This window comes from Colobus angolensis, unplaced genomic scaffold, assembly GCF_000951035.1.
Source record: "Colobus angolensis palliatus isolate OR3802 unplaced genomic scaffold, Cang.pa_1.0 Scaffold37, whole genome shotgun sequence".
Classification (NCBI taxonomy): domain Eukaryota; kingdom Metazoa; phylum Chordata; class Mammalia; order Primates; family Cercopithecidae; genus Colobus; species Colobus angolensis.
This window is the reverse complement of record NW_012117043.1, coordinates 6,903,233-6,912,597: the sequence shown is the minus strand read 5'-3', so window position 1 is coordinate 6,912,597 and position 9,365 is coordinate 6,903,233. Positions and strand designations below refer to the sequence as shown.

Genomic DNA, 9,365 nt, shown 5'->3' with positions numbered 1-9,365 from the left:
CGGCGGGCTCCTGACAGATCGCGTGTGCGCGGCTCTGGGCGGCGCTCTGCGGCCGCGTCGTCCTCCCCACGCGCGTCACTGTCCTCGGGGGCGGGGGGCGAGGGCGCGGCGCCTGGGTCGCCTCTCTGCGCCTCAACTTTACCGGAGCGCGCACACCCGCCTGCCAGGCTGACCCGAGCGCGTCCCACCCAAGGTCGCCCAGCCCCGCGGGCGTTTACTTTTCAAAGGTCGTGTGTACACAGTCTGAGCCGGAGCTACCCTACCCCTTCACTTATGGAGCCTCACCCAACTTCTCACCCTCGGCTCGCCCCTGGGAGTTCCATGCGGCGAGCCAGGGGAACCGGGAAGATGGGCCGGGACATCCGCCGGTTGTGATCTAATCGTGTTTCGGGCTGAGGGACCGTTCGAACCGAGTTGGGGTCTGGAGGTCGGAGGCTCAGGGGCGTCTCGGGGGGATTTGCATTCGTAGTCCCCGCAGGCGTGTCCGGAGGGACGGAGGCCGTCCAGCCTGGGGTGTCTGCCGACCTCACGCCCGGGGACGCCGAGGGTCACGTGTCCGGAGCCGCCTGCGGCCCAGCGCCCCGGGTCCGCGATCTGGAGGGACCGTGCGGGTTTCGGGGTTACGATGTGCTAGGAGAGGCAGTGGCTGGACGCCTCGAACGCGGGCTTTCTGGCGTTCAACTCTTTTGTGCCCTAGCTGAAGGTCTTCCTGTTTCCCTTCCAGGGAGGGATAGGAGAAAAAAGGTGCTGATCGTGGTGGGCCAAGCTGTGGCGACTCGGAACGGCATGGGAGCCCTGGGCGTTTCGGGATCTTCCTCTCCTGGGGGATGTCCTGGGTGACGGCGCCTTCCTGCCGCGGTTAACACAAACCAGGTGGACTTCGCTCCAGGTGCTTGTCGAGGCCTCTCAAGCTGGCTAGGGTGTATGCGCAGGGCAATTAGTGAGGTTAACCTGGGTATCTTTCCCGTACTGTAGTGCGCGTTACTTAGTGTTTAAATTTGTCTCCAGTGAAATCTAGGCTGCTGAACCTGGTGCAACAGTATCTGTTATTACTGATCAAGGAACACCGTTCACAAAAAGCTATTAATTCTGGCAACTAGTAACCTTACATGCTCATGTAACTGCTAAGTCCTTCCCAAATTAGTACCTTTTTTTTTTTTAACTCTTTATTTAGAAAGCAAAGCTTGGACTCTTAGCACCACCCATCCACTTTGCTCTTAAAGGTACAGAACATCTTTGAAATGAAGAGGGCTGCCTGACTTGATCATTTATATGATTCCTCTGTTCTTGTCATTCAAGTGGTTCACCTGCTGATTATTTAAGACCTTGAGCACTGGAAGCAAGTGAAGTTTTGTTTTGGGAGCCTTTTGACTTGGGTTGAACCTTTCTTCTTTCACCTCTAACTAGTTTTGTAGGTTCTGCATAATCATTCCTGGGTGTATTCTCTTTGAAATATGGCCTTAGGTTAGAGGAGGTCCTCTGGATTCTACAGGTATGCAACTCACTAAAGCTCGAGTCTATTATTGAATTAAGTAGGCTCTGTCTTCATGCATGTTAGATGATGCCTCAGAACTTGCAGGTAACAGATCATAGCCAGTGAGTGAGACAGGTCTAATGGATTTGCGTCTAGGTGGGGTTCCTTGTAGGAATATCTCCCATCTCCCAGCTGTTTCTAGGAAATGCATTCTCACTTGCCCACCGCAGGGTGACAGTGGAGGTGTCTGTTGTAAGTGGCCTGCTCAGGTGCTGAAGTCGATATGTCTCCAGTGTAAGGTTGCTGAACATCAATATTCAAAAGCAATTTATCTTGCTACCTGGTAACCCAAATTATTCTTGAGCTTTGGACATAGGCTGGGTTGCAGCCATATTTTAGGGGAAGGCTGGTGTTAGCCTCTACAGTATTCCCTTTTCCTGTCCTAAAGACAAATGGAGATCATATTTGTGATACTGGGGACTGCGATAGGTGCTTAGGCATTGCTCTTCCCCTCTCCTCCCTAAACAAGCCCTGAGACTGACTTTGTTTCTCTTTGAATTACTTGAGTGACTTGAATTCTATTAAAAACACCCCTGTCCTTAGCCTCTGACCCAGAAGCTTGTTTGGGAGGAAAAACAAATTGGTTTCCCTAAGCTTTGCTGGCTAGCCTCCTGGTCCCAGCCTGCAACATGACTTGATTGTGTGTGCATTTCAGGGCTTTGAAAATCAGGCAGCTTGTAGCCAATGTACCCAGAGAACTGACCGTAGAGTTCCCCTAGGTCACTCTTTCCTAAATCTTACCTGTGAGTCTAGAATGATTGGGCCTCTCTGTAGCTTGGTCTGTTTTCCTATTGTGAGGAGATCAGTTGTTTCAGGTATGAGTTGCTTGTCATTCTCAGGCATTTTCTTCCACTCTGGGGAGGTAGTGGATCCTGTAGGCATCTTGTCCCATTGAAATCATCTCATACTATTTGAGAGTTGCTCATCTTTATGGTGGGGGGTGTATTTTAGTCCTAAGTCTTGCTTCTTAGGGCAAGTTCTGTTTCTTCCATGTTCATTCCTGGTGTAACACCTCAGGCAGTTTTCACTTTTATGATCATTTAACATTAAGTTCCCATCATATGTGGCATCCCACTGAGGGAACCTGCTGACCCTGGTACCTAATTTTAAGCTTGGGCTGTGGAAATCATCATCAGTGAGTGTGTTTGGAGTAGGACAGAGTCTGGCTGGAGAAACAGGTAGTGGGAGACCTGGGAACTAAATTTGAGAGGATGTCTCTTTCTTGATAGTTACTGTGCTAGGAGAGTTACAAGCAAATGGCTCCCTAATCCTTTAATCCTCACACCTGATACAGTGAGGGTACAGCTGGAGGTCATTCTGGATTGTTTCAGTGGCTGTCACACAAATTCAAATTGAGGGGTAGAGGAACTAGGAAGTAGGGGTGTGGACTTAAAACTAGGTCCTCTGGATGGCTTTTGTGAGAACAACCAAGGAATATTCTTAAATCCCTGGGCTTTTCTCCTAGGCTTTCTGCTGCTTTCTAAGTAGATTGTTAACATTGTGTGTGTTATCATTCAGCGTTCTGAGAACTAGCTTTCCAGCAATAAATAGATTTCAAGGTGTCCTTTGCCTTAACGTTTTCATTTTACTAAATGGTGCAGCCTTGTCCATATTCTGTCGGGGTCTTCGCCATCTGGTTGTTTTTTTTTTTTTTTTCCGGCTTGGTTTGATAGTTTGCAGCAGTCAGTGGTAAACATTCTGTTCCCTATTCTGTAATGGTGGCTGGCTGCATTCACTGAGCCATGTGTCACTAAGACCCAGTTGCACTTGGGAGCAAAGAAGGGCCCTGAGGTGAGTCCTGGAAGTAAAAGTATGTATAGCTGAGGGCTGATGAGGCTTGTTTCACTGCTGGGCTTAGCTGACAAGAACCTGGGACTTGGTACAGCTCTCAGAGCTGAAACCTGGCTGTGATTCTAGGCAGGCTGGTTGGCCTTCCAGGTCTTGGTTTATTCAGTGGCTAAAAGAGGGTTGGTCAGAATTAGCAGTATTCGGATTATGGTCCTGGGAGCCTTGGAGTTAGACCAAACGTGCCCGGGGCGACTTGCGTGCCCGGAGAGATGCGTTTGGGCTGGGAAGCACAGCTCAATGGGTAGTACATGTCAAAGACTTAAGGGGAAAAAAAAACACAACTCACTGTTCATTTCAAGTTCTTAGCTCTAAGGTATGCTACTGTTCTAAATATTTTTTATTTTTAAAGGTAGCTCTATTTGCCTAAATTTGTCCTGGTTGGGGGGAGTTTAGAGCTACCTTGTCTATAGGGTAGCTACTAGCTGTGTGACTAATTACATTTTCAAAGTATTAAAAAAAAAAAGTTTCTCAGTGACATTGGCCACATTTCAGGTTCTCAGTGGCCTCATGTAGCTCGTGGCTGCCGTCCTGGTCAGTACAGGTCAAGAACATTTTCCATAATTTGAAGACAGTTTTGTTGGACAGTGCTGGCCAAGAAAGTTTTTTTTTCTCCAACTCTAAGAGCTTAATTGTCTCAACTTGTAAATCTCTAAAGCATAACATGTTTGAGCTTAGTCTTCCAGAGTCCATAAACCCAAAAGCTTTGGTAACAGATTATCTACTGGTTGTCTTCATGGCATACTATAGGTGAGTTCTAGTCCGCCAGTTGGGAGTGGACAATCAGTTATGAAACAGGTGGAGTGAGGACCTTCAGAAAGGACCTGGGGATAGGAGCCTGAAGCAAAGGGCCAGACTCTATGCCCTTAGAAAGCCCTTTTGGTTTGAGAGCCAGTTTATTATCATAAAGATCCTTGCCGGTTTGTCCTTGGTCTCCAAATGTCAGATGTCAACATATTGTTACTTGGTCCTTCAGCCACCTGATGACTTCCTACAGATCTCAGTGTGGCCCTTAAACCAGGTTGTGTTTTCATTCTGCCCTTTCCAGTCCACCTAAATGTTAGGGGCCATTCTTCACAGAAGGTACTGGGGGAGAGTGGGGCCACAGTGCGGATCTTAACGTGTTCTGTTGTGGCAGGGGTAGGGGGTTCTTTGTTTCTAGATGCCCCCTCTTCTAGTCCTGGGTGTGCTTTGTTTGAACCCTGCTAGATTGACCTTTGGTATATATAATATGAGATCTCTTTTTTTGGAGCCAGGCAGCATAAAAGACAAGTATTGACGAGCGTCTACTGGCATATTAGTGGCTTTTTTTTTTCTATGTCATTTTTATTCTCTCTTAGCCCTATGAGGTTAGTACAGTGATCTAGCTTGTGGGTGAAGAAACAGGATCCAGTAGGGTAAGCTGGTCCCAGGACACAGTGAGGGCTGAACTGGCCTTGGGCCTGGGTTGGGATGTGCTCCCCACCTCCTCCTCTGCCCCCCTGCCCCCCATGCTCATAGGCTGTTGCTTATTTACTGCCCCTTTATCATCACATCCTCATTCAGGAAACTAAACTGGGTTTTAAAAAGATTAAAATCATTTATCCCACATATAGAGTCTGACTATTAAGTGTTTTCAGCCTCGTTACAACTCTGTGAGGGAGATATTCTTACTCCATATTACAGAACATCTTTACTTTATGGGAAACTGAAGTACAGGATCCTACTTTTAACTCGCTTGTCTTTCCAAAGCCATATTTTATCATCAGAATTATGCAACCATCAGGTGCTTTTGAAATGCACAAGTAATGACTATGAATAAAAAAAGCTGTGCCTGAGGGCTCAGAGAAACTGCTCTGAAGACTGAGCTGGTTGTAAAAGACAATCCTGAAGTCACTAATTTCCCAGACACCCGTCAGACCTCACTTGGAGGTCACGAGACCATCCCCTGGCCCTCCAAAAAGCTGTCACCTGGTAGTAGCTGGCCTCCTGATGAGAGGAGACAGTAAGATCTGTTCAGGCACAGCCCCAGCCCCCAGCCCTTCTCTGGCCTGGGTCTGGGTGTGTCTTTGTGAGGCTGGGTCGACAACAGATCTGAAGGACAGTTCAGTCTTCTGTATACTCCTTCTTGCCCCTCCTTTCTGCCCCTCCCAAGAAAAAGGAGCAGGAGTGAGTCTCACTTTCCTGAACTGCCTTGGAGGGAGACCCACACTCAGCTTTGCCTTCAGCTGTCTCTGGGAGGAAAGGCCATGCTGCAAATAACCTCCCTGCTTTGTCCTTTGGCTTTGGTGTGGCTCACCTGGCCAAGCATGTGCTGGTGCTATTTTTAGCAAGTGGCATCTTTTAGGAGGGCCAAGTGCATGTGGCTGCAGTGTATGGGACAGATCCTGGTGCCAAAGCTGCTGCTGTCTCTGTTGCCACCGCCTCGTCAGGAGAGAGAGGAGAATAAAGCCACCCTAGAAGCTGCCAAGGGGTGTGTGGAGGGGGTGGCTGCTTAAGAGGTCTCCAGGGCTGCCTTTTCTATTCTGGATTTGTGGCAGGGACCCAGCCTGCCTCCTGGTGCAGGCAGGCATGTGACTGAGGCAGCCTGGAGAGCTGGGGAGCTAGGTGTCAGGACTGCTGCCTGGGGAGTGAGGACCCCTTGTTGCTCCAGCAGCGAATTTCTCAGGAAACCACATAACTGCATTACAAACTTTTATTTATGTATGTATTTATTTATTTAGAGATGAGGTCTTGCTTTGTCACCCAGGCTAGAGTACAGTGGCACGATCATAGCTCACTGCTACCTTGAATTCCTGGGTTCAAGGGATCCTCCTGCCTCAGCCTCCCAAGTAGCTGGGACTATAGGTACACGTCATGATGCCTGGCTGATTAAAAATTTTTTTTTTTTTTTGTAGAAATGGGGTCTCACCACCTTGCCCAGACTGATCTCAAGACTCCTGGGCTCAAGTGATCATTCCATGTTGGTCTCCCAAAGTGCTGAGATTACAGGTGTGAGCCACTGTGCCTGGCCCCATAACTTCATTTTTGTGTGAAGTTGCCCAACCTAAGGGCTGGCCACTAAATGGACACTAAAATGTCTCTAATAGTTTGGATTGGTGGACAGTCTGGTTCCTTGTGTCCTCTGGCTTAAACCAAAATGCAAACATGAAAGGAGGCACAGCCATAGACCCCCAGTGAGAATTCTTTACTGGGATGCCACAGAAGCTGAAGAGGGATGAACAAGCAGTTTGAGCAGCAAGCTTACTGGTTCCCCAGGCCACCCTGTCTTCTCTCCTTTTCAGTTCCTTCTTCCCTCTAACTTGGAGCTGCTAACTGCAGCCCATCTATCTGTTTCTGATTAAGAAAGCTTCAAGCCATATAAGGCCCTCTGTTGCCTATGGTTTATGTTGGCTGGAGAGCAAGGTTGTTTTTTGCAAAGTCCGATTCAAAGAAGTGGCAAGGGCTTACGTAGGCTGTGTGTGTCCGCCTAGTGGGGCAGGACTGCCTTATTGGTACAGGTTCCTTTGAGGGAGCCTGAGAGTAAGGGGGGCTTACTACCCCTTACTCTTAGTGGTGGCTCTCTAAGGCTAATGTATGGTATGGCCACAGGGCTTCCTGGCAAGTGTATTCGCTGACAACATGAAGGTAAAAGCAAGCCCTTGTTTACTTACACAGTGTACCTGTCATGCTACCCCCCACAGAGGCATCCTGTTTCAGAAAACAAGTCTGGAAGCAGCTTCTGCTTATTTAATTAAGAACTAAAGCCCCTTGGCTCTTCAGGCACATCATTTTCCCCCCTGGAGAAAGTTTGATGGACCATATCCCTTGGGGTTCTTGCGAGTCTGACTGGCCTTCCTCTCAGTGATGTTGGAGAGCCCTTTCTCTGAGAGCCATGCTCTGACCTCATCTTCACCACCCCTCTTGCTACCTCTTGAGTCAGCCAAGCCTATTCCTGCCTTAGGACTTGAGCACATGTTCTTCCTGCCTGGAACTTTCTCCCCCCACTCCTCCTGCCTCCCCGCAGATCTTGGCACAGCTCTCAAGTGTTCCAGTTCTGATGCCACCTCTTCCAGGAGGCATTCCCGCCCCATTCTGTCTGCAGCTTCCCCTTCCAAGCGCTCCATCCAGCCTTTCTCGTTTCAACCACAGCACACAGAAAAGGACTGGGTGACCGTTCCTCAACTCTCCCAGCTGGTGCCCTGCTACACGCACAGGGATATAGGTAATTCATCACATGCAAGGGCAGCCTTAGGGCTCAGTTCTCTCCATCTGTTGAGAGAGGCTGCAGGTCTTTATATTTAAGTCGCTGAATCTTTGCAGTGTCTTACCTGTAATTTGGCTCTCTACCCTTCCTTCCGCCTTTGCTTCCTGAGGGCTCTCTTTCCCTTGTGTGCCCAGTGAACTTGGCTCACAGTATGTGTTAAACTCTTTGTTAAATGACTAGCCCAGAGAGGTCCAACCATCTGATGCTGGCTAGCCTTCAGTGCCTTGCTTCCAGAAGGGTCTAAGTATCAATAAGCATGCTCTCTTTTTGATATTACTATTATGTCAGCTGGGCAGTTGGGGGTCTCTGAAGCACAATTGGCATCAATTATTGTAATAGGAAAGTAAGGCGTTACAAGTTTGTGCATAGATGAGTTGACATTAATGCAAATTTAGGGTGGTTAATAAGAAACATAAAGCTGCGTGGTAATACAGCATGCATTGCTACTTGTATGTAGCTTAATAATGTGTTTTCTCAATACAAAAACTAGCCGGGCGAGGTGGCGGGCGCCTGTAGTCCCAGCTACTCCGGAGGCTGAGGCAGGAGAATGGCGTAAACCCGGGAGGCGGAGCTTGCAGTGAGCTGAGATCTGGCCACTGCACTCCAGTCCGGGCGACAGGAGGCGCCCCCCCAAAAAAAAAAAAAAAAAAAAAATAATGTGTTTTCTATCAAAACATTACTTGTAGAAAGATTTGGCTTTTGACTGTGTACAAGGCTTGAAAGGACAGTCCTTTGCCCACCGCCCCCCACCCCCATTGCTTTCAATTCTTCCAGCTGTCCCCACTTTTGTCAGTAGTATTCTTTTCTTTCTTTTTAAGGATTATTATCTGATTTGTTTTTCTGCTGTAGGAGATAGGACCTAGCTTGTTCCTATGCTTTTTTCTTCCCTCATCATCCCAGTGTACAGATAGCCCAAGTTTTGGTCAAGTTGCTATTCAGAATATACATTATTATAATATGAACCTTGTTTATGGCTGCAAGGTTTTTAGTTTCCCATATTTCTTCTTTTCTCGCACTTCTCCTCTCCTAGTTAATTTCCTTAGTTTCTTTTGCTTAATTTTCTGTCTCTCACCAGTTCCCTAACCCCCCAACCCCCCGCCCCACCAGCCTCCACCGTTGCTGTGGAACTCCTGTCATTGGTGGAAAGTGGCTCTCACTGTGGCTCCACATACCAGGTGCTTGCAACAGTTCCACATTGCTCCTGGGTGCATCCCTTTTCCCTGGCTCTGCTTCCCCTTCACCGTTGGAATTCCCTTTCCCCTTCTCTTGTCTCATTTGTGGATCCAGTGCCCCTCCTTTGTTGATTGATTTCCTTGTCTTGGGGGAGCCCATCGTTCAGTAGCTTGCTGAGAAGGTGTGCATGGTTTGTGGCCCACAAGAAGCCAGCCCATCCATGCAGGGACAGGCACGTTTGAAGGCATGGATTGGGCCTTCAGTTGTGTGGCTGAAATCAGACAACTAGGCCAGGCCCATGGAGCCCTTCTGCCAGGCCAGGCCAGCAGAAGGTCTGGCTTTACTTTTTTAGAGAAGTTGTAAATGTGGGGATCTGGATTTGGGTACCAGGTAGTGGTGAAAATGGGTCCCTTTTTTTTGACAGGTCTCATTCTGTCCCCCAGGCTGGTGTGCAGTGATGCCATCGTAGCTCACTGTAGCCTTGATTTCCTGGGCTCAAGTGATCCTCCCACCTCAGCCTACTGAGTAGCTGGGAGAAGAGGCATGTACTACTATGCCCGACTAATTCTTTTAATTTTTTTTTTTGTA

The 9,365-nt window shown here is 48.4% G+C and overlaps 1 protein-coding gene across 3 annotated transcripts in view; it reads left to right on the top strand.

The window, feature by feature from the left end:
• Nucleotides 1-74: 74 nt before the first annotated feature.
• AKAP1 (A kinase (PRKA) anchor protein 1) overlaps nucleotides 75-9,365 on the top strand; it is a 37,409-nt gene continuing 28,118 nt past the window's right edge. Inside the window, exons 1-2 of one of the 3 annotated variants that reach the window (XM_011953728.1) lie at nucleotides 75-227; nucleotides 725-889. The gene's annotated coding sequence lies outside the window, so the exon portion shown is untranslated. Of the gene's footprint in view, nucleotides 428-724; nucleotides 892-9,365 lie in introns of those variants that run through there. The other 2 variants (XM_011953727.1, XM_011953725.1) reach the window with 2 other exon arrangements.